At 43.0% G+C, this 19854-nt stretch overlaps 1 protein-coding gene across 3 annotated transcripts in view; it reads left to right on the plus strand.

Annotated features, from left to right (window-relative positions):
• Nucleotides 1-369: 369 nt before the first annotated feature.
• The window catches only part of foxp4 (forkhead box P4), a 90910-nt gene continuing 71425 nt past the window's right edge, over nt 370-19854 (plus strand). For all 3 annotated transcript variants that reach the window (XM_063911117.1, XM_063911119.1, XM_063911118.1), the window contains exon 1: nt 370-903. The gene's annotated coding sequence lies outside the window, so the exon portion shown is untranslated. The remainder of the gene's footprint in view (nt 904-19854) is intronic.

A 19854-nucleotide genomic window follows, 5' to 3' on the forward strand; every position in this document is an offset into this window, starting at 1 on the left:
AGCTCAAACTCTGGGCAGGCTAACATCTGTTCCTCTCTGCCTCCACAATAGCACAACTCAGCCGGGATGCAAAGAGAGGTCAAAAGATCAGTGCCTTCCCCTCAAACACACACACACACACACACACACACACACACACACACACACACACACACACACACACACACACACACACACACACACACACACACACACACACTGGGAGGGAGGGAGAGAGAGAGAGAGAGAGAGGGATACCTCAAACCGGCTGCTGTTTTCCTATTGTGCGCCAGGGCTTTGCGAGGATAGGGCAAGCGATCAAAAACGCGCACCTGCTTTAGAGTAATTACGGTAGCGCAGCAGCAAACTGTCCCTCTCGCAACACACACAATCCACACTCGTTCTCTCGCACAGCCCTAGTGATTCAACCCTGATTTCCAGCGAACAGACGGGATGCCAAAAAGTGAGGACCGGTGAAGAGCTTGTTCGCGCTGAAGAAGTCTCTTGAAGAGATAGCGAAGGGAAGCAGACGCAACAAAACAAGACGAGAAGCTGCGTGCTTTCTCCGCGGCAACTTGCGCACAGTGCCAGAGTTTTAGCGGCAGTATTGTTCTGACTTCACTCCAGAGGGGCCACTCGGAGGAGAGAGGACGCACACAAAAGGGAAAAGGAAAGGACTAACGAGCACGCTTTGTCGTTTGAAGTAATGGTCCTGCGGTCTTAGATCCTAGATTTCTCTGTCTCTCTCTCCCCTCTCTGTTTCTTTCCATTTTTCTTTTTTTGAGATTTTTTTCGTCGGTTTGTGTCCCCCTTTGTCGCCGCGAGAGAGTGGACGCACCGGGGGCTCGAGGAGCAGAAGCGGGGCTGTCCACATGGTCCAACCACTGGCGTGAAAGTTGACTTCTTCAGAAAACCAGAGAACAGGTTGATGCATTATACACTTTCCTTTCCCACTTCTTTTTTTACCTTCCTTAATCTTTCCTCACTCTGTGCTTCCATTGAAACTCTGACACACACACTACTCTAGTAAAAGCCAAAAACATCTCGAACTTCAACTTTTTCATCGCAAATTGTTTGTGAAACATCTCCAAGTCAGCCTAAAAATATAATACGGTATAACAGAGTATTATAAAGGCTGGCACACGCGGTGTTTCCCTCTTTTTGACTTCCCTCATGTTACATTTTAACTTTGTTTTCACCGGAACGTTGAATCACTAAACTTATCAGCCACGTTTTTAAGTCCTCTTTGAAGTTTTCATCTTTTAAATTTGTACAATAGAGGTGGATCAAGTTTCGTGCAATTTCTTCGCAACTTCCGCACGTGTTACACAGAGTAACACTGTGGTTTATTTCAAACGAGGTTTATTTTAATGGTCAGGTTGAACTCTTATAATTTATCGAAGCAGTTGTGTGCACTGAGAGACCGGTGCTTATAGAAAGTGTCATTGTCCGAGGCTCATGAGGCAACACAAAGTTTGTCTCCCAGGTTATGACAAACTAAGATGTCGGGAGTGGATTTGAATGGAGGCGAGAAAACTTAACTTTGCGTGGCTATTATTAGCGCTTGTTAAGCGATTTGATAATAAACACCGACGTAGGTTATGTGGTGATAATTTTACACACCCGTGCGAGAGTGCTTTGTCATCGCTTTACCTGTTTAACTCGCAGCCGTTAAGCACTGTCTCCCTATTCTTTACTTTTTGTTTTTTAAAATGTAAAAATAACTTTTAAAATAAAAAAAAGCTCCATACCCTTAAACGAGGAAATACACCGCTTGTTTAAAAATAGGGGGAGAAACGTGTTTTAGTGGACAGTCAATAGGTCAGGGGACAACACTTTCTTTTCAAATCATTCTGACTTTTGAAATCGGAACCGCGTTAAAGTAGCCTCAAAGAGTTTGTTGTATTTTCCCAATAATCTCACTGGATTAAATAAATAACAATAAAGGCCTAAAGCTGGGGGTCTTAACAGCAGGACGTGGAGGGAAAGTTGTTAATGCATAGTAAAAGTTTAACGGAGAATATTAAAACGGATCTAATTTGTAGACAGTGATAATTACTGCATTATAACACTGATGCGTCTAATTTATTCATAATTCACAAGTGATGGCGTTAAATAAAACAAAAACGTTCTATATGAAAACATGTACAGGCCCACATATTTAAAACAAACTTAGACAATGTTATTCATTTAGAAATTGAGATGGTTAAAGTCTATATGGAACCTCTACATGACCCATGTTTTCCCTTTCTTTTTTGCAGTCATAAACCGTCTTAAAGCAGGCCCACACCACAAAGGAAAATTATATTTTCTTCATGGAGGAAAAAAAAACGTATAACCGGAACTGTAATTTTTTAAATAACATATTATAATGATATAAACAGTTTAAAATCCGCCCTTAATTTGCGCAACAGCACACAACACGAATGGTGTCACATCTACTTAAGTGTTGTTAAAAATAAGTTGTTATTCAATTTCCCCCTGAAAAATCAAACCAAAGAAATCAAATATGAAATTCAGCCACAACAGTCCCGCATGTCAGATGGACTCATGTCCCGCGTGATGGAAGGTTGCAGACAAAAAAGAGGGAGAGATGAAACGACAATTAATCGCTGTTAGTTGTCTGTCATTGAGAGAAAAGCATACAGGCCGTGTGGGTGCACACCCTGACACGGGCATTATTGCCCTGTGATTGATGGGCGCCGGGGCATTTGGCATAATTAATTTTATTTACTGTGTCCTCTCTCTCCTGTTGTGTGTCCCCCCCCCCCTTCCTTCCCCCACCACCGCCTTCCTGTCCTCTGTGGTGGCATTTCCACGACGCGATGACACACTTTTAATTGCACTTTAATAGAAGATCCAGCGGGAATGAAAAAGCTCTTCATCACGTTTTATGACCTTGTCACATTTCTGGTGTCAGACAGGAAAGCAGGTATTTTGTGCTGGCTTGGAGCCCCAGGAGTAAAGTGTTTGCTGAATAAGAAAAAAAAAAAAGTTTATTTAATCTAGATTAATAACATTAATGTGAAGCCCTCTCAAAATTCTGCATCAATGTTTTATGTGTTTATTTCAAACCAGCCATTAGATCAAAATCTGAATTTTGAGATCTTTTAATTTTTATGTACATTTCTGTATATTTGAACCATTTTTTTGTGTGAAAACAATTAGCACAAATGAATGCTGACAGCTTCTCACGGTTAGATAATTCTTATATGCTGAACTGGCTGAAATGATTTTCCTGGAACATGGGAAACAAATTCTTTTAAAAATGCATGTAGCTACATGTTCCTTCAGCTGCTTAATTTCTCTCTGGCACAGTGAAGGCTCGGCAGCTGACATGTCTCAAATACTGTAAAACAAGGTTTCCAACAAAATTCAGATTACTGGACAATTTAGTGAATTGTACATTTTTATTTAAAATTGCCTGACAAAGCTTCCATAGAAACAAATAATAGAGCTCAGGGAGAACAGTGAGACACTGATGAAATATAAAGGATTTTTTAATTAATTACCCCTATTTGAACACTGCAGTGTTTACCAACAGTAAAAAGTCATTGTGAAGTTATCATTCATGATGTGCTTTGTAAATTCATCGCATCAGTAAAGGCTTTCCATGGAAATAAACAATGCGATAAAAGATTTTTTTGAGAATTTGGTTTTAAAGAAGAGTGTATGTGTGCAGGAAGCCAGAGGTGTCAGAGACAGATTGACTCTCTCTGCTCTCTGTCGGCTATTGTGCGTCCGTGTGTTTGCCTCAGCACTGCCACCTTTTTTCATCTGACTTGCCTCAACACTTTTCCTTCTTTGCCTTTTTTTCCCTGCCTCCTCTCGACAGCTGTGTCTTTTCCATGTCCTGTTTTGTTTCAATGTTTGTAAGAGTTGCTCATGTGCTGCTGATTTTTATCAGTTTCAGACTCTGTTCTCCAGCAGACAATTGTTTTTGTTATGCTTACTGACACATTACTTAAATGATGATTTTCAGCCCGGCCAGTGTGTGTGTGTGACTATGTTCCAGTGTGTGACTCCGGTACATGTATGAGACTGTCTAGAGACGGGCATTAACGGCTGTGAATCTCATGCGCGTTAAAACCCCTTCAAGCAGGATTAAAGCCAGCAACATGATTGTGTTAGTCCATAAACTCACTCAGAGAGTCCTTACCTCCAGCATGAGCGTGTGTGAATGTATGTGTGGAAGAGTGTACATATCTGAGTGCGGGAGTGTGTGTGCACAAGAGTGCTTTTTCTCAATTCACCTGTCCTGCTTGAGTGAAAATGGACAGTATTTGAAGTTTTAAATGTCCTGTGCGTCGGTAGCGTTGATGGCTCGCCTGTCCGTCTCTCCATCTCTCGCTTTCCCCTCATTAGAGCCCTCCTGCTCCCAAGCCCACAAGTCTGAGTGGGCTTTTGGCTCCAAAGTGATGTTGAAGAGCACCCGTATACAACTCTGCTATACATGTAGGATTTGACCTGTGATGGATACTCACAGGTTTACTTCTACTGCAGCACTTCAGTGCATTACCTGCTCAAAAAAGCTGAAATGGTTAATTTTCAATATCTTTTAGACGGGGTTTGAGAAAAGCAAAAAATGTCACTGTGCATGGAGCAAGGCATTTAAAAAACATTGAATTATTGAAAGTGTAGGTCCTGCAGCTTTCGTTATAGCAGCTTTTGGCTTTTAAATGTAAAAACGGTGTAGGATAAGCTATCCTATAGGTTGTATCAATTGTTTAAACATGTCTTGAAGTGAAACATATTTAAATGTAGTGTATCTCATATTTTATGGATTTTCATTGTGATTTTAAAAATTGGAAAATAGAAATCTACATGTCTCCATGTGTAATCACTGAGTAGCATTACAATAGCAATCACGGCTTGTTACCTCTTTAAAAATATGTTAATGAAATATAATTGACAAATTAATGGATTAAATGAAGGTGTTATGTATCAAGTGGGGGAGTGCTCTGGTTGTGTATTGAAGTGATTGACTGCACAGTGAAAGTGCCGCCACATTGCTTTAGACTGAGGCCTGATTATACATGTGGTTCTAATTGAACCTGTTATTCAGAAGAAGTCGAGGCCTGAATAGTTGTGTGCGTCTGTCGGTGTGTGCATCATAAATCCCACACATTTCCAAAGATGAGATGTGTTTTTAATGACGGGTCAGAAGGCGCTGTTGCGCAGGAAAGTTGCTGGAAAGCAGAGAAAAGAGAGTGAGAAGATGCCTTTAAGTGGTTATTAGGAAGTTGACCACCTGTGTGAAAGAGACATACGTTTTTCCCTTTGTTGTATTTTGCCTTTTGTGTCTTTTAAAAGAGCAGTCATTGCATTTGTGATGACAGCAGCCCTGCTCGCAGTCCCAACCTCGATTCTTTAAAATCTATACACTTTTCTCCTTCTGATTGATAAGCTAATCATTTTTGCTTCACACAGTGGTTTAGCCTGTGGTCTTTAACATTTCCATACGTTTCAGATGAGTTTTTTCTATATGTGTGTGAGTGTGGGGTGGCTCAGAGATGTTCCTCCATCTCCTCCGAGCACCGGCCCATTAACGGCTGATGGATGTGGGAAGGAGTGACCCAGCAGCTCAGAGCGGAAGAGACTGTTTCCTATGGACACGGGGGGGAAAGGGAAGCAGGAGAGGGACGGAGCGAGAGATATAACGTATGAGTGAAAGGCTGTTAGAAGCGGAGGAAACGACAGTGCGAGTGGGTTTTTAGGCGTGGGTCATTATAGCTGAGGAAGCATTAGATCAGCCTCTCCAGAGTGCGCCTGGCACCTGAGGCCATGGCTGGAGCTGAAGGAGAATGAGAGCACAGATCGGGAAGTTAGGCAGTCAGACCTATCAAGTGTGAGTCCACAGACAGAGAGAAATGGTCACGGGATCATTAGGTCAGCGGCACAGCAAGGTAAAGCACATGAGATGGTGGGCTGAAGCCGAAGGAAATGCCAGAGCGGTGTTGAAAGTGAGCCTGTTGTGTTCAAGCAGAGCGTCTTCATGAAAAAGCTCTCATTGGTTGCTGTGTCCCCTGCTAACTCTGCATTGCCCCTGACAGCTGTATTTGTGTTATGGATTTTCCTTCACTTCGTCCCGTCTCCCTTTCCTTCTCCCCTGCCTCCCTCTCTCTCAGTAGTCGGCTCCCCTACTCTCCATCGCCTCCACCCTATGACCTTTTGTAAGCACTTCATCAGAGAGCCGTTGGTGTTTTCTAAAGCGCCGCGACAAACTGACAGGGCAGCCGTCAATCGAGCGGGGGAACCGAGGGAGTAGATCAGTGGAAAGCTTCGCTCAGAACAACAATGTGACTAAACTTTCTGCAGCACTGCTTTAATGTGTATTGAAAGGATGGCGGTGAAGGGTAGGTGACAGCTGGGAAGCGCAAGACTCGCAATGTTATGGATATACACACACACAGATGCACGCACACACACATTTTTGCACATTTCATAAACTGACTGGAGAGACGAGTTCCGCAATTCTGGAGTGCTCATTTGTCCGTGGTGCTGCGGCGGTAAAAATCTGCCGAGCGGACGAATGAGCGCCCTGATAAAATGCTGAGATTTACAGAAGAGGGGGAGCGCACAGGGAATCATATCCTTGTCCTTAAACCCAACTACAACCTGATTGATCTCAAATCAGTTTTTTATTGTCTTACATTTCCTGTTTCAACAAATAACAGCACCTAATATTTAGACATCTTTGTCATTTTGTTCGATTTTTCTCAGTACCTTTGACTGCCATTATCAGATCTACCATAAATCAGATTTATTTTTGAATTTTTTAAGTTTTTGATTTGCATTAGAGTGTTTGAATTGCCTCAACCAGGATTACTTAACATTAACATATGATGATAGGAAATTAGTAATGCAGTATTTCCCCGTTGTCCCTGTTCTTTGCCATCCTGGACCAGGGAGGTAATAACCATTCATATGCATCTCATTATGTTTTTCTAATCCGTAAAGTATCGGGATGTTGGCTAACGCAGGCGAAAGTGAGGCTGGAGCGTTGGCGCATCGCTCTTTTATGGTATTAGTATTTCTGGTATTAGTTCTGGGGACATGGGATGCCTACTTAAGCTATTAGCATGTGAGGCGCCGTGGGATGATCCATCCCCTGACAGGACGAGCTGTTAACCAGTGTTAAACCAAATCACAATAGGCTGCCTGGGATGATGGATTGACAGAGCTCGCTCTCACCACTTGCTTGGGCCGCCCCTCGCTTCCGCCTCCACTACGCGTAGCCTCACATGACGATTTGTTCGCTTGGGAATTAAGTTTGTCCAACGAATTTTTCAAAGAAATATACATTTTAGGAGTAAATATAATGAATATTATCAGGCCTATAGAAAAGGAACCACATGCTCCCTTTGTCTTCGTCTTGTCAACTTCTGTCCTCCTTCTCTTTTTATTCTTCTTCCTTCTCCTGCTGTGGCTCTCAAGGTGAAGAGACTGTACAGGCTATGCCCAGTGGGGTGCGGACTCTATGGCTTCTATAGTGCCCTTTCAAAGAGGGGAGGGTGGGGAGGGGGGGACTGCTAGAGCCACTATCGGGAGTCTTGGAGATCACTCAAAGACGGGAGGGATGCTGTTCTGCATGTGTGTACACTTCCCGTGTGCGCGTGCGTGTGCAACTACAATTAACTGTCAATCAACCGGTGACCCTCCACCTCTCTCCTCCTCGGACAGAATTCCTCAGGTTTCAGGTTTTGTTTTTCAGACGGCTGTCGGAATAGAAGAAAAGCAAACAGGTCCTCGCTTTCCCAACTTGTGTGTATTTAGTTTACACATATTATATTGAAGAGGAAACATGCTCTGTGTCATTATTTTTAAAGATTCCTCCATCTGCGTCAGTAACTGTTAAAAAAAACGAAAGCGTTCCCAGACAGCGATAGAGTGCTGTGTTGTTAAGTAGTTGGTGCTGGTTGATCAGCGGCCGTTTTTTCCCTCAGTGGCTGCTCGCTGAGCATTGAAACTCTGTTAGTGTGTATGCGCATACACATGCACGCCTGTGTGTGGTGGGCATTGTTGACCGAGAGACATCTGCCACTAGATTATACCCAGCTGTTATCTGAATAATTGTGTAATCCCCCTCCCTCCCTCCCTCCCTCCTTTACTCCCTCCTTCCTTCCCTCGCTCCATCCGCCTCCTGCTTTGCTCTCTTCTTGCACCCACATCTCTTCTCTCTCAGACTGATCAGATGGGGAGTGATGAGTCTCTTCTCTGGGTGGCACTTTTTCAGGAGTTTTTATGAGTGTGAGATCTTACAAGTGTGTGTGTGTGTGTGTGTATCACTGCGGCCTCTGGTCTCCAATCGTTGTCTGACATTTGTAGAAGGATCTTAGTACCCCCTCCACCCGCACACTCACCCAAACCCACCTCCCTATCCTCCCCCCTCTCCCCGTGGCTCTAGGGGAAATAAAAGTAGCCTAATCCTGCCAGATCAAGATTGCTGTCCACCACAGCTTTACCAGCCTGTGAGTTAGAGCCAGCTCTCATGTTCCTGAGGAGCGACAAGGCAGAGTGTGTGTGTGTGTGTGTGTGTGTGTGTGTGTGTGTGTGTGTGTGTGTGTGTGTGTGTGTGTGTGTGTGTGTGTGTGTGTGTGTGTGTGTGTGTGTGTGTGTGTGTGTGTGTGTGTGTGTGTGTGTGAGATTTTGCGTTTGGGCTGTTGGCCTTTGAAGCAGCTTTTGCTGTTTACCGGCAGAACGCTGGTCAGGGGGCGAGAGGAAAGGAAGGCCGAGCAAAGTAAAACAGGAATAGCGGAGCAATTCAAAAGTAGGTAAAGGAGTGAAGAAGTATAGTTGTTCACTATTTATATGTTTGACTTGGTGTTTAACCCAAAGTACATTTGTAATTATTTTAACAGTCTGCATATTACACTGTTCAAATATTGTTATTATAATCATCTTTCGTGTTAATTGAAGAACAAGTTTTCTAATTGTTTTTTGATTTTTAAAACTTCAATACATACATTTCAAATAAAAGGTAAATAATTGTATGTAATTTTTTAACAACTAATTAAATCAATTTTTAAATGATGCTTTCACATTCTCACTGTTCCCCGTATCTACAAAGACACAACACAATGTTTTAAACACAGGCATGTTCCTCCTTCCTCAGAACATTTTGGTCGACTTATAGGGAGATATATAAAACCAAAATTGTATCACTTATTATTTAACTTGTACATTTTTAAATGCATTGAGAAAGATGTTTTTGTTTTACACATAAGGCTGCTTACACACACACACACACACACACACACACACACACACACACACACACACACACACACACACACACACACACAGCATGAGTGCCTGCCGTAGCGAGGGCTGCCTTTTATTTCTGGTCCGTGGTTGGTAGGAAAGTGTTCTTTTCCCTGTCGGAGCTCCGATAGTTGCTCAGTGTGAAGGACTCAACACTCGCTGTCTTTCTTTTCTCCTCCTCTCTGGTGCACTTTCCCCTCTCCCTCTCTCCTCTTCTCCCGTCATGCCTGTTGTCTCTAATTATCAAGGCTCTGTGTTCCCTCAGCCTCTTCATTACATCCAAGCTGTCATCACAGTTTACCTCCAACATTTGCTACCTCTCCTCAGTCTCCATTTCAATAGGATCATTTATTCTTTATGACCGAAATGACAAAACTCAATGCAATGTCATGAGCTCACTCTGAGGAACTGTTTTCCTTTTTGTATGTGTGAAAGGGACTTAAAATGCTTCCCCCAAAAAAATATTATAAACATTTATTGAAAGATTCACAAATACATTTAAAATAAATATTTGTTATCTTTAAATCTATTTTTGAGGAAAGTTATTTGAAAGCAATTTCTTAAGAGAAATATATTCAGTATGACACATTTTTATGTTGTCAATTTTGTGAAAAGCAGTTCTTTTGTAAACTCCTACTTGTCCCTGCACAGAAAACATGTTAAAAAAACTTGCCTTTTTTAAGTACTTTAAGATTTGAATAACAATCAGAAAGTAATGGTGAAACCACAAGAGTATCTTATTCAATAACTGGGGGCATTTGTTATCAAAAGGCAGCCATTAGGTTGTTGGATTAGCAGACACCACAATGCCCATTTTCAGAGTTAAGGTCAGCGCTGCCTTACGCAAACTGTAGCCCTAATCGGCAACTTCTGCTGCTACAGGTTTCCATTGTCTAAAGGTCAGTCAGGAACAGTGCATTAGCCTCGGAAAGTAGTCAGCATAAACGAGGGAGGGGACCGAGGGAGGACCGAAGGACTAAAGTACAAAAAAAGAAGACAGGAGGGAGGGTGAGTGGCAATGAAACCCTGGCATGCTACATGGTGTCAGGCGGGCGTACAGCTTCTGGGGGCTTTGTGAAAAGTTTGCCTGCAAAACTTTGCTGAAGGCTGGGTTTGCTTTGGAGCGGCTCCCCCAGGGGTCCACTCACAGAGTGGGTGGAGGGAGGAGGAGGTGGGGAAGGGAGGTTAGAAACCAAAGAAGAGGAGGAGAAGGGAGCAGAGCTCAGAGAGCCGGCATGCCGTCACAGTTGTCCGTTGTTACGGCGCAGGCCCTTAGTCGCTGATCTAAGAAACACAACTCCTGCCTCACGCCCCCTCCTTATCCCTCCCCCTCTTCCCTTCACCCGTTTTCTCTCCCCTTTCTTTCCCTCCATTCTACCTCCCTGTCTATCTCTCTTTTAGCTTTCAACAGCTCTGCGCTGCGGTTTGAGCGCCGGTTATTAACATACAGTCTGCATTAGGGAACAGTGGCGGGGCCTATTTGCTGGTAATGAGGATAGGGGGCCTGTGCTGTATAGTAACTTGTTTGACCTCCAGTTGGGGGCTCAAGTTCATCCTGAGGAGGTGTAATTCTCTCCTTCCTTAGCCCAAACACATGGCTGCACCCTGGGGGGATGACGTGGGGGGGCAGGAGGAGCGGACCAAGGTGGCCCTCTTCATCCCAAATTTGAATCTCTCATCCCCTTCTCCGCTCTCCCCTTCCTTTCCCTCGTCCCCTTTCTTCCCACAGGGTTAATTGAAGGGGAAATTGATAGTTCTGTGCGGTAATTGTGGCTTTGAGAATTCTCTGTCTCCCACGGAGAAAGATGAGGGCAGCTGTACCAAAGACAAGATGACGTGTCGTAAGAGAGAGAGAAAAATATGGGGAGAGAGTGGCAGATGGAAGAGCAAATAGAAAAGCCCCCCCCACCCCCCTTTGCACCCCTGGGGGTGGGGGTTTGATTGGTTGATGAGGGAGCATGTTGATTGGCTGATGACGAGCTGAGATTTCTGTGTAACTTTACGAGCCGGGCTCTAATAATCATTCAATTCATTATCCAATCAGAGGGACTCACCACACTGCTCTGTATCCTCACTGATTCTCCTTTTGAAGCCCCCCCCCACCGTCCCTCTCCATTCCTCCCATACCTCCCTGAGGAGTCGGGGATGGACAGATGAGTAGACCGCGCTGTATCTGTTCGGTTCTGCTCTGCTGCTCGCTGAAGTAGAGAGAGACAAACTTATATTCCACTGATGCCAGAGCTGAATGGACTCTCTGCCTCCCTCTCTCCTTCAAGAGGGGCTTTTCTCTCCCAGGGGCAGAGCTTTATAATTAGTCTTCTTCCAGAAATAGAAAACTAGTTTTCTGAGGTGAAGTCACCCTCTGATGTGTGGGTTTTAAAGCTGTGAATTTAAATTGATACAGAACAAAGTCAAATCTATAATATATGCAGTATAGAAAAATCTATTTCCATCACAACCTGCTACATTCACATTTAGATTTACAAAATAAACATTTTTAGAACATTTTATCCAAAATGAATTGACTGTAACAGAACAGTTTTGGTCGGATATTTTGTTCCTGTATTAGTGACAGCAGGTCTGGTTTTAGCTCCTGGCTTAGTTGTTTAGTCTCAGCTCAGACCACCCCAAGGCTGTCACCCAGGCAACATTGTGTGTGTGTGTGTGTCTACGGTTTCTTTTATATTTAATTTTTTTCATTGTACTAAAATTTGTCAGTGTATTCATTTCTTTCTTTGACTTATTCCCTGCCATTGATTCCGTTTTTTTTTTCTTGCACTGTTTTTTCCACCTCTTGCCCCCCATCCCTCTCTCCCCCTGCCTCCTCACCTCCCTCCTTTGCTCTTCCCCTTCCCTCTCCTTTCACTTTCTCTGTCCGTTAATGAGAACGTGTTAACGAGAAAGAAAGATCTATTGAGTATAGCACAATTTATCAGAAAGGCAGAGGTTTGGAAGAAAAAAAGGCGACGGGCCCTTCAAAGAAGTCCTATTCTTGTGGTTGTGAATGTTTGATGAGACAGTGAAAAGTTCCTCCTCTAACGTCATGGTGTCTGAACAGAAGAGAACAGAACCGTTCTAATCATGCCGCGCAGAAAAAATGAGTTCCAACCCGATTTAATTAACTGATAAGAAACGGCTTCAAATTAATTTTTCAAGGATGTAAGATTTTGATTAAGAAACTCCTAAAAGAAATAGACGAATAATCAATTTTTTAATCAACTTACTCAAATGGTAACTGGTTAATATGATAATTCTAGCAATTAGGGCAAATATTGTCGAGCAGCAGTTTCTATGCATCCTGTTAAAGGAATTATAATATCTTTACATCTAATTATCATGGTTATTTAATGTTTTTGTATGGCTACCTCTCAATTTTACCATTCATTTTTTCATCTGCCATTATAGGGATAATGAAATGAGAAGTTGGAAAGTGTAACAAGATGAAACTTTAATAAGGGCGAACCTGAATGGGGCTTTTCATGCACCCTGATTGGATAGATATTTAGGAAAGGGGAAAGGGGAGTTGTTCAGAAAGACATTATTTCTGCTGGTTTTACATGCAAAGCTGAGATGGATCTTTTAGATGTATGATTCTTTTATTTCGTCAGCAGATTAAAGTAGCTAATAGCTCCTGGCTCCTCTGTGTGCCTCCTCTCTTATTCATAAGCAGGTATGGGCCCGGCAATGAATATGCTCACGGTTTCTAATCCACAAAGTTTCAAATCATCTATTCAGCCAGAAGAGAGAAAGAGGAAAAAACTGATTCCGCTTTGATTGAAAGAGAGATTGGGCAGTTCACCTGCTAGCGGCCATAAAATGTGGATGTATGTGTGGACGTATGTGCGTGTGTGTTTCCCTAATTGGACAGGTATTGTAGCTGAGGTGAAGAGGGGCCAGTTGAAGAGGTGGATGGGTGGGGGGGGGGGGGGGGGTGCAGAGAAAGAGCTGGCGGGGGGGGTTTGGGGATTTAGGAGAGCAGCAGTTCCTTACTTCAAAGAGGCCTTACAGCCCGGACAAACGCTAACCCCGCTCACATACCACCGCAACACACACACACACACACACACACACACACTCCACATTCACATGCGGTGGCTCTTTTGCCTCTCATGAGATGAATATCCAACCCCTCTCACACTCCTTTCTCTGCGAGTCTCGGCTGTATCCCTCGCTCCCTGTGTGCTGAATATCAGTGGAGTCGTACGTTCACAGGGAAATATTGACAAAGCGTTTGGAGAGATGGAATGGTTCCTTTTAATTATATGCTGCTCTTATGATACATGGTTGTTTCTGTCTGGCTGCTTACGCTGATCAGCTGAATAGGTATTCCTGGCACAAAGCCCCCGTATTGAGCGTACATATTCAATTAGCAAAACGCATTAGCAAAACTTGGCATTTGTTGTTGTTTTTTTCCCCTTCCTTGCTTTGAATTAATGGTTTTGATATGCTAATTAGCGGGTAATTTAATTTCAAAAGGCCTCAATTAACAGCAGCGTTGTGGACACGAGGAAGTTAAGCAGCGTAATCTAATTTGCATTAGTAACGAGCAGGGAGTAATTAGTCTCTAATTAGCCACTTCAGACAGCACTTGTGTTTACTTTCCTAATGAAGTGGAGGGAATTTTTTTTACAGGAAAGTGTGTGTGTGTGTGTGTGTGTGTGTGTGTGTGTGTGTGTGTTAGTGTTTGGTTCAAGGGGGGCACCAGAGGGAGAATGGCATATGGCTTACAGTTTGGCTCCAGTTACACACATGGGCACCCCACACATACACAAAAACAAACACAATTGAACACACACACACAGGTCAGACCCTGCTGTCTCATGTGATTGGGCGCACACTCACAGTAGTTTTAAATCCATTGAAACATCCCTATGAGATCTCATACACACGTCTTAAAGGATCGATTGTGTGTGTTTGAGGGGTTTTATCTCCCCAGGGTTTCCCCTGGTGTTATTTTATATGGTGCAATAGCTTGCAATATTTTCATATTTCCCTTTTCTTTTATATCCAGGCACTTGCTTCCAAATTATTACTTTTTTGTATTTTCAAGCATATAAACTGTAAGTGATGACGTTACAAAGTCGTGGTTGCTGGCCAGCCTTATGCAGGGTTTATTTCTGGGATACGGTTGCCTGTGTTGACAACGTAACAAAACAGAAAAAGGGAAAACAGACATCTATATAGATTCATGGATGGATAAACAGACACCTCATGGCAAAATGTGTTGTTTTCCTGTTGCTGTCATTGAAATAATCAGGAAAAATACCCTGATCAGCACTTAAGGAAAATGGTGGCCAAATTGAATACAACTTTTTTTTTTCTGGGATGAGCTCTCCAACAGTTGGAACTTTTCCATTCACAGCCGTGGCAAAAACAAGTTGAGAACAACAGGCTTCCTCCTGGGCTTTTTTTTTGGAAAGGAGATGGGGTGGAAGGGTTGCAGGGGGAGCAGCGTAGAGGGGCTTTAGGGGAGGGGGGACAAGCAGCTGCCCTATTAGCCCAAATCCGTTGTTCAGAGGAGGTGGGAGGAGGGTGGAGCAACACCACTGAATTTCCACAAAAGAAAGCAAACACTGTGTTCTTCACTTTGTGTGCAAAGAAGGCTAAATTCTCAGATTATGTGACAAATTAACGTACGTTTAACCTCCAACACCTCTTTGGGTTTAGATCTTGTCTTCATTTTTACCCATAATCCAGTGCATAGGACAGAAGAGACCAGAGGGACCCCATTAACTGACAGCTACTCTGACGGGAAGGCGGTTTTCTAAAGGCTTTTCTCCAACCTTCCCTGGGAATAATAAGAGAGGTCAGAAAGTTGGGTGACTTCCTGCTGCAAAGAGCAGGGTCAGAGCGCAGGTTGGCAGAAGTAGTCAACACTCAGCCCACATGACACACACAAACACACACACACACACACATACACACTGAATGGACGTCCCATGACTAGCGCAAAACCTGTGTGATTTACACACACTAAGAGCAGAATCTGGGAAGAATTCAATAAATATAATGAATGAAGGCGCTACAGTGATTATGAGCCTGTTTCCAACACTGACCTCTACTCATAAGCATATACACACCGATTTATAGGCACGAAGCCCCACAAATGCACATACACACACAAACACTGACACGTACACATCCATAAAAAGGCAACTGATTTACAAATGAGCTGACCTATGTGTTGGCCTTGCTCTCAGATAGGCTCACACCCCCGCCAGGATGCATAAATCACAATGGACATGCATATGCATGAGCATCTGAGGAGGTGGGATAAGTGTGTGTCTGCATGTGTGTATGTGTGTGTGAGCATTAGCCAGCAGCGGCATTTGTATCGATCATTGAGGCTTAGTTAAGTGCCTTTTATTTCATTGAGTTAAAGTTAAGGGCCGTGGACAGGCCTCTCTCCACTGTGTGTTGCTTTTGAATGGAGAGAAAGACAGAAAAAGAAGAAAGGACTCTTAACTGTTCTTTTTTCCCTCTTTTTAGTGGCATCCAGGGATAGCACATCACATTAATGGAACCTAGATGACGTTTCACGTCCCTTCTCTCTCTGGAAGAAGTGGTTTTGGTGTTGGACCTTTGCCTGATGTGTGTGTGTGTGTGTGTGATGTGAGCTGCTTTAACCTCCTCTTGTTTTATGGACTTATACATGGCTCTGGATCTCACTGCTGCTAGATTAATTTACACACCACTCACACATGCTTGCCAAATCTCCCTCTGTCTCTCTCTCTCTCTCTCTCTCTCTCTCTCTCTCTCTCTCTCTCTCTCTCTCTCTCTCTCTCTCTCTCTCTCCTCTCTCTCTGAAGACAGAGCAGAAATTGCCTAGTGAGGTAAATAAATTACTTCCATCGATTGCTGTAGTTGAAGAGTGACTTTATCACAGTTTGACTTGTCCAGATACAGATCAGCGTGTGACAGCTTGTGTTTTTTATAATGTGTCTCTGTGTGACTAGTTTACATGTGTTGGTATGTGGGCTGCAAAAATCTGGGTAAAATCTACCTGATGGATATCTCAATATATTAAAATCTATTGCTAGAGCGACTGCATTGTCCATATGCTGTGTGTGAGTATATATGCGTGTTAGAGGTTTAATTGAAACAGGCCGCTGTGTGCATATTAAAAGCAGATGAATAAGGCTGGCATTATTAGGTGGAATCTTACAGCCCACCTTGTGTCCAGGTGGGTTGTTGACTGATTGAATTTATCTGTGTCTCGTTATCCATCAGCGCTGGTCACTGATAGGAGCCGCATACAGATGACTTAATGATACCTTCTTCTGATTGCATACGTTTTATCTACACCGCTGTGTGCATGCGGTTAATACTTTCAGCACACCTTAACCCCCGCCATGCCCCAGATGTCACTTCTTGGAAAGAGGTTAAAAGTTCACCGAGAAAATCCAAGTGCAGAGGCTATGTGTTTTTCTATGTGTGTGCAGGCTGAGACACATGCTGTTTTAATAGACGCTGTGCTGACGTTACTGCAGAGGCCAAGAAGCCACCGTTAAAAAGAAAGGATTTGGAAAAAGAGCGAGAAAAGGCCTCATCTGTTTGCATTAAACAGTGGAAGAACTGACCAGTGAAGGAGCAAATGAGCGGCAGACGGCTAAAAGATATCTGCTTTTCTGGCTACCTCACTCGCTTCAGATTTCCCTCCCTCATTTTCTTCAGCGTAGATTGCTCAGTTGGCTCCTTCTTTTGTTTTTATCTATTTCTTGCCGCACAAAAGCTACATTTTTCTGTTAGAGTAATTGTACTTTATATTCTCTTGAAATAAAGAGACATATCTTTTTGGACTTTAGTACAAACTGAAACACTAGTCCTTCCTCATGGTTTATTCTGACCTGTCTGTCTGTCGTCTACACTATCAGGTTTGTTTCTGCATCAGATCGACTCCTGATTTGAGAATTAATTAGGCAGCGCGGTGGCGTCAGGGTTGGGATTTTAGGTTTGTTCGCTAGCTATTTTAGTAGCTAATTACTGAGGGGGAGAGTGTTAATTGGAATTCTCTCTGATAATATGAACTCCTCTTCCCCTTTTTTCTCCCCCGCCTCCACTAGAGTTTAATAGAAAACCACAGCACTTAATAGACCTCTCCCTCACAGTCAGGCCATGTTTTAATCATTATTTATTTTAATGTTGATGTTTCTGTCAGTAGATCAGCTGATGCATTTATGGACAGAAGATGTGTGGATTTTATGTCATTGTGTGAGCTATACTGAGTAATCCTCTTAGAATTCATCAGAATATTGACTCCTTCACTTTACCTCTCACAGGGCACAACAATACAGAGACACAGAAATCAGCAATACATCACACAGAGAGAAATAAGCAAAGAACAGAGTGCACAAAAAAAAAGCTGTGGTTCACAGAAAGATCCGAATGCATGATTAATGTTTCATTGCATTTATATTCTTTGAAAAATAAGTAAAAACATAAATTTGATAAAACTCATCTTAAGGGCTTGCTTGATCTTTTTATTCATGTATTTTATGCTTAACACTGATAATAATGAACAAAACTGGCCTAACCTGCATTTTGACTTCGCACTTTCCCCGTGGCCTGCAGGGCTGAAAATGATAATTCAGTCGTGCGTAAGTAGGGGGATAAAAACACAAAAAGAGATTTAATTTTAAAGAATGTTTGAAATGAAACAATAGTTGCATTTGAATGTTGTTCTAATTGGAGCGAATGGCTGGCTATATAAACAGACTTCAGTTGCTGGCGTAGGATCACACACTTGGGGGTCTTTCCCTATCTGTGCTCTGTTTAAAAATTAAAACCAGCATAAAGTAGAGCGGGAACTAAATTAATATACAGTGAAAGAAGACTAATCAGAGATCTGTGGTTACATTGTAATTCCTCCACCGTCCTAAACTGTGACAAAAACATTATTTAACATCTTTACCTCCGCCTCAGCCTCTCAGAAAGGCTCGGCGCACACACACAAGACCTTACAGTAGTCACTGCTTGCATATTCTAATCCTGACACCACTTGAAATATAATTCCTTCTCATATTTTAAATCACGGATGTGAAATTGCATTAAGGAAAGAGTGTGTGGGCATGAAAGCAGCGATGTTAAATGGACATATGAATGCAGGGGTGAATCCTAACCTATTAAGTACTTTCCTTATTATTTCTGAAAGTGGAGCGTGATAATTAGTTGGGTAGAAATCCTATAGCGGGGTGGAGGTATGGGTCTCAATAGTTGAGCCAAATTAATTTCTTCTGTCACCTTGAGCATATGTTCGTCTTAATAGGTTTAATTTATTTCACGGTGATTATCTTTTCTTTTTTTTTACCACTTGACTGTGATGCAAATATTCACGGCAAAAAACTACTTCAACCGGTCCACGTGAATGGTACATTCATAGCTAAAGAGAGCTGCACAACGTCATTACAGCTTGACTCCTGAGTCTGTGATCTGAGAGATGGCACAGTGCCGTTTTCCCAGGGGTCCCTACTGCTGCGGCCCAGTTGTCATGTGATCCATTTGTCTGGCTAAGAGCTCTGTTTTTCTCAGGAGTCACTCCAAGTCTTCTTAGTCCTAAAAGTTAACAATCATTCCTGATGTTAAATCCATCAGGAACCTCCATGTGCCACGAGGTCGCTTTAATAATCTCCCGTGTGTGTATGTGTGTGTGTGTGTGTGTGTGTGTGTGTGTGTATATATCTGTGTGTGTGCTGAGGTTAGGTTGGACCATGGGAAAGTGGCATACCTGAGCGGATTACAGTGATCCCAAAGGACACTTTTGCGTGGGACAATATTCAAATTCTAATTTCTTGTAAATTCCAGTTCATGGCCATTTTCTAACACCTCCGGCAACTCTTTTTTTGTATTTAAAAGTCACTGTGAGTTTGTTAGTTTAGAGCATACCTTGTAGGCCTGCGCTTGAGTCTGTGTGTGTATAGCCCCCACCCAAGTGTGTATGGTTTGTTTTTGATCTAGCAGGGATCAATCTAGTTGCCCTGTCTGGTTTCAACTTACACTGGTAAATTACACCCAATCACTGAAATTACATCCCAAAGACTCTGTTTGTGTGTGTGTGTGTGTGTGTGTGTGTGTGTGTGTGTGTGTGTGTGTGTGTGTGTGTGTGTGTGTGTGTGTGTGTGTGTGTGTGTGTGTGTGTGTGTGTGTGTGTGTGTGTGTGTGTGTGTGCTTGTGTGCTTGTGCGTGTGCGCGGGTCTCTTCATTGTTGACGTCATCTCACTGGGATGTACTGGATGTCAGCTTTGATTAGGCAGAAAGTAGTCCAACTGTTTTTTTGTGTTTTCCTCATTTAGGGGAAGTAAAATGGAAATGCAGCTGTTTAGTTTGTGTGTGTGTGTGTGTGTGTGTGTGTGTGTGTGTGTGTGTGTGTGTGTGTGTGTGTGTGTGTGTGTGTGTGTGTGTGTGTGTGTGTGTGTGTGTGTGTGTGTGTGTGTGTGTGTGTGTGCGTGCGTGCGCGTGCCAGCACGCGCTTTGTTAGTACTCCATGGAAATGTCTGTGTTGTGTGTGGTGGTGAGTGCGTAAGAGTGGTTGTCAGCTGGTTAAATGGAAAGACAACGCGCCGAGTGAAGCTGATGTGCAAAGTTTCTGTTTTATTTGAGCAGCTTTGGTAAGGG

Source organism: Eleginops maclovinus, chromosome 20 (genome assembly GCF_036324505.1).
Source record: "Eleginops maclovinus isolate JMC-PN-2008 ecotype Puerto Natales chromosome 20, JC_Emac_rtc_rv5, whole genome shotgun sequence".
NCBI classification, from domain to species: Eukaryota; Metazoa; Chordata; class Actinopteri; order Perciformes; family Eleginopidae; genus Eleginops; species Eleginops maclovinus.